Source organism: Dioscorea cayenensis, chromosome 11 (genome assembly GCF_009730915.1).
Source record: "Dioscorea cayenensis subsp. rotundata cultivar TDr96_F1 chromosome 11, TDr96_F1_v2_PseudoChromosome.rev07_lg8_w22 25.fasta, whole genome shotgun sequence".
Taxonomy (NCBI): Eukaryota; Viridiplantae; Streptophyta; class Magnoliopsida; order Dioscoreales; family Dioscoreaceae; genus Dioscorea; species Dioscorea cayenensis.
The window spans coordinates 9,987,493-9,993,018 of NC_052481.1; the positions used below are offsets into that span (position 1 = coordinate 9,987,493).

At 42.9% G+C, this 5,526-nt stretch overlaps 1 non-coding gene across 1 annotated transcript; it reads left to right on the forward strand.

Annotated features, from left to right (window-relative positions):
• The first annotated feature begins 293 nt into the window (after nucleotides 1-293).
• Nucleotides 294-400, forward strand: LOC120272709. The gene has a single exon (XR_005540250.1). It is a non-coding gene; the product is annotated as a small nucleolar RNA R71 (small nucleolar RNA).
• The last annotated feature ends 5,126 nt before the right edge of the window (nucleotides 401-5,526 follow it).

Consider the following 5,526-nt stretch of genomic DNA (forward strand, 5'->3'; position numbering starts at 1 on the left):
GGTGCAAATTGGTCACGGCCGCAACTCTATTCGAAGCTATAAGATCTAGCTTCTTACTCAAACTCTCCACTTGGGCCGCCAATGAAGTTACCGCATCAATTTCATGGAGACCGGCCACCTTTTTCTTCTCCCTTGCATTCCACTGGTAGATATTTAACCCCATTTCCTCAATCAATTGACGAGCCTCATCGGGGGTCTTGCTACCTAAGGTACCTCCTGCCGCCGCATCAAAGAGTTGCCTTGTACTCGGGTTCAAACCATTATAGAAGGTTTGAACAATCATCCACTCCGGGAATCCGTGTTGCGGACACTTCCGCAGGAGTTCCTTGAACCTTTCCCATGTCTCAAATATAGACTCCAATTCCAACTGCACAAAGGATGAGATCTCATTCCTAAGCTTTGCTGATTTTCCGGGAGGGAAATAACGGGCTAGAAAAGCTTCTACCATCTCCTCCAATGTAGTGATTGATGCTCTAGGTAATGAGTGTAGCCACTGCTTTGCTCTCCCCTTTAAGGAAAATGGGAAGGCTCTCAATTTGATGGCATCATCCGTCACACCATTTATCTTCAGCATGTCGCACACCTCGAGGAAGCTCTCTATGTGACTGTTTGGATCCTCATCGGCGAAACCGTTGAATTGTGCGGACTGCTGCAGCATATGGATGAATGTCGGCTTTAGCTCGAAGTTCTGAGATGTAATTGGGGGACGCACAATACTCGATTGTGTCCCCAACACTGAAGGTCTGGCATAATCGGATAGTGTTCGTTGTTGCTCATTTTGTTCTGCCATGTTTTCAGATCCTTCTACTTCCAAATCAGCTGGATTATGTTGTTCTTGCACAGGTTCTTTCCCTTTTCTTCTAAGTGTATGTTCAAGCTCAGGGTCTCCTTCAATCAATATTGATGGATTCCCTCGGGTCATAACCTGGAGCTGCACGAAAAAGAAAGAAAAAGACAATCAGAACGATGATAGAATAAGAAGATATGAATTAGAATGTGTGGTGAAATAGCTAAGAAAACAAAGTGCAAAGTATCTCTAAACGCCTAGCTCCCCGGCAACAGCTCGAAAAACTTGACAAGATCCACTTGCGTATATCCCGCAAGTGCACGAGTTTGTCAAAGTAATAATCCCGGGTGAGCGGGTATCAAATCCACTGGGAGTAGGGAGTAAAGACACTTAATTCGATTCTTAGCTATGTGGAATATCAACAATGATAAGTGTCACAATGATTCAATTCTCAACAATTAAAAGCAACAAGTAAGAGAGCAAAAGTAAGGAGAAGGTAAGGTAATCGATAAAGATGGGGTACTCGGATGATGCTTCACCTAGGATAATCGCTTCAAGTGCAAGAACTCTCTATTATGCTTCCTAATCAATGCAATGGAGAGTCGTGGAAATCCTTACATACATAGTCCCAAATCTAAGGTCAACTATGCCTAACTCTATTCATGTCCCGGAGGAGAGATTAAATAACCTCTCAACCTCACACTCGAATAAAGTTGCAATGAGCTCTAGGGATTCCAGGTGATAAATCTCTTCCTAATTATAGACCTAACACTTTAGTCCCGGCGGAAAGTCACTAACCACAATTAAGCCCTAGATACTAAGATCCCCTCAACGCTTCACTCCATTGCACGCACAACTAAGCCCCAGCGGAGATTCATCCCTTAGACCATTCACTCTATTATGGCCACAAAGAACTCGAGGAACGGAGGTAGAATCTATCATGTCGGAGGGAAAAGGGGACGCTCCTGTACCTCTCGACTCACCCTCTCAACCCTCTCCAACCTAGCTTTGTCTAACGCTAGTGGTGTATCACTCACTCACAAGGTTACCAACAAGAACTCTCAACCCTAGTGTCACTCTAGGGGAAATGTTCATACAATCAAGCATTCAAGGTTGGAACTCACAATAAACATCAATTTATTGAAAGCATAATAAAGAAGTTCAATGAAACGAATACATCCTAGGGTTCACAATCACCCAAGTACCCACTAGGGGTTTAGATCTCCATGGAGCTAAGTACAATCAAAGAAATACAATGTAAAAGCAATGAATCCATAAAGAAATCTCCTCGATGGTCGTGTCGATGGTCTTGTGGAGAGTCCTCTACTCGTCGCAAGGGATCCTTTGTCCGGCCTAGGATACACCTCGCCGGATCGATGCTGACGAAAGCTCTCCCAATAACTTTCTTCCAAACGACGCGCGATGTCAGAGCCGTAGTACCTCTCCACAACCCTAGCCAATACCCCTCAAACCCCTAGCCGAAGCCCTCTCTCAAGTTGGGGAAAGGATGGAGAAAAGAATACCAAACTGGGGCTGAATCGGCTTTAAATAGGACTGCAATCGGGCGACTCCACGGGCGTGGACGCTACACGCGCCCGTGCAAAATTTCCATACGGGCGTGGATAATTTCCACACGCCCATGTGGATTCTCTGTTTCTCTGATTTCTCGGACGGTTGTGAACAGTGCTGCTACAGTACATGCTACACTTTTGCTGCAGTGCTCTGCTACAGTCTTCGACCTGAATAACTTCCCAATTCCATATTTTCATCGGGGTAACGCAAATGGGCACATGTTTACATCGTGAATCACTTGCTTCTTCAGTGATATACATGTTGGTGGAGCTCTCATTCTTATGTGCATAAATCGGAATGCTCGAGTCTGACCGCCTTTGTGCCCCTCCAAATGGATGTGCTCACTCGAATGCGAGGAGATTGGCACACACTCTAGCATCTCACACCTGACCTATGTCTTCGCGTTTGAACCTTAGCAAGATTTCCTGCAAAATAGGTGCATTATGATCCACATTGGCCTATTTCCTTCATACTCGGTCTCACAACCCTACCTGCATAAAAATAACATAAAAACACACATGTTAATGTAAAACCTAAGAAAAGTAATGCTCAACATAAGGAATGAACACTTCGTATTCATATCGCACAAGCACTTATCATTGTACTCTATTGAATCATGTCTCACTTCTAGTATTGTCTTGCGCACTGAATCTTTTGTTGATGCCCCGGGAATAGCCAACATGACAACTTTATCTCTCTTGATTGCTTAACACACAACTTTGAGTACTCGGTCTTAGAATTCTAAGTTCTTTCTTTCAATGAACTCTTAAGAACTTCTGAGTCTTGTTGAGCTAGACCTAGTTTTGTGGCATGTAGAGTAGTCTGAAGACATGATCTAGGATGAATGTGAAAAAGAAAATGATGAAAAAAAAGAATGAATGAAAAGAGAAAAATGAGTCTATGTCAATATTCCTCTACTAAAAAAGCATGAATGCGTCTACGTAGACTATAATCGAGTAGTTGGGTGGCTCTTGTGCCTAACCAGCATGTGTACCCTCTAGAAAGATTTTTTGGTTCAGTCTGTGTTAGTCGGTCTTGAAAAAGAAAGAAAAAAATGAAATAAAATGAAAATAAAAACCCTAGTGATCCTTTTGGCTACCTACTAGAGGTTTTGAGAAGAAAAGTGGGAGTTAGTTCTTGTTTAGGACTTACAAGGATCTTACTTGTTTATTGAAGTAGCACTTAGCATTTAAAAACTCAGTACTCTTGCATGTGGAGTGATTAGCATCTAGAGCTGTACTGATTGAAGTCCGTAGGCTAGACCAGGTCAGGGTAGATGAAATACAAGGTTCACACACATGGCATAGACAAATAGGAGGTGAGACAAGATCTTTTTGTTGTGCTTAATGTTTTGTAACTCATTACCTACTTATCAGTTTCCGATGCATGTAGAGTCTTGTATTTATTCGAGCCGGAGGTAATACATTTAGCGACTTATCATTATCTTTGTTTTTCATGATGTGTTTGCTTTGGGACAAGCAAACGCTTAGGTGTGGGGATATTTGATAAGTGTCTAAATGTACATATTTTAGTGTATTATTTGATGTATTAAGCATGTATTTATATAAGGATTGATGCCCGTTTTGTGTTTAATCGTATGTTATTTTCTTTCTAGGGTACAGAAATACCATGGAGAACACGAAGATATAATTTGGGCGAAAAAGAGAAGAAAACCAGGCATGGTACTGTAGCAGATTCCTGTAGCTGGAGTACTGTAGTGTCGGTACCGTAGTAGCTAGAGAGTTTTCAAGTCAGAAATTGAACCAAGGCATACGGCCACAATGCTGCCCGGGATGGAGCCTGGGATGATTACTGTAGCTGTGGAAGAGGATGAGTTCTTTGAAGGCATACTGTCTCAATAAGGTGCTCATTGAGCCAGTGTGGTTACTGTTTGAGAGCTTTTGTGCACATTTGCCTACACCAAACGGGCTCAATGAGCTCCTTATTGAGCTTGTAAACCACCTTAATGAGATCCTCATTGAGCCGGTATACCACCCATGTAGAGGCCAATTTGTGGGAGATGTTGGGGGGTATATGAGGGGATTTTGAAGGTCATTTGAAGGACTTTTTGGAGGACTCTTGGCAGCCATTACTTGGGAGAGAAAAGGAGAATGAAGACATCATTCTTGGGGGTGTTTTGGCTTAAGGCTTGGAGAGATCAAGAGCTTGAACTTCAAGGGGAGAGCTTCATTATCAAAGGAGGAGGAGCATTCGGCCTTCCTTGGGTTAGAGAAATAGTCATTCGGCCGACATTCTCCATCGTCATCATCATTCGGACTAAGGAGTGTCATTTATGCATTTACTTCTTATTTTTGTTGAGTTTGAGATACTTATTTGTATGATGGCACACTAGACCCCCAAGGCCACCGGATGTAGGTGAACCTTGGGGTGTTCATCATGTATTTTGGATGCTACATGATAAGTGCTTGTGCGATAAGAATGCGAAGCGTTCTTTCCTTGAGTTGAGCATTACTTTTCTCGGGTTTTAACGCTAATATTGGTGTACTTTTGTTACTTTCATGCAGGTAGGGTTGTGAGGCAGATTATGAGAGAAAGAAGCCAATGTAGGTCGTAATGCACTAATTTGGACAAAAATCTTGCTAAGGTTCAAATGTGAAGACATAGGTCGTATTCCAGATGCAGGAATGTGTGCCAACCTCCTCGTACTCGAGTTAACACAACTATTTGGAGGGCCACAAGGGCAGTCACATTCAAGCATTCCGACTTGTGTATATAGAACAATATCCCTACCAACATGTCCGTTATTAAAGAAGCAAGGCGATCAATGACGTAAATGTATGCCCGTTTGAGTTACCTTGATGAAAGTATGGATTAGGGTGTATTTCAGACCTGTTTTGTAGTAGGGTATTATAGAAAGCATTGTAGCAAAAATACTACAGTAGCACTGTTTACAGCCGGCCGAGAAAATGGCAAAACAGAGAATCCACACGGCCGTGTAGAAATTCCACACGCCCATGTGAAAAATCCACAGGGGAGACCACACGGGCGTGTGGATTCTTGATTCCAGCCCTTTAAAAGCCGATTTCAGCCACGATTTCAGCATTATTTTTTCAATCTTTCCCCAACTTGAGAGAAGGTCGCGCCTAGGGTTTTTGAGAGGTATTAGCTAGGGCTTTGGAGATGCTCTACGGCTCTGACATTGCGCG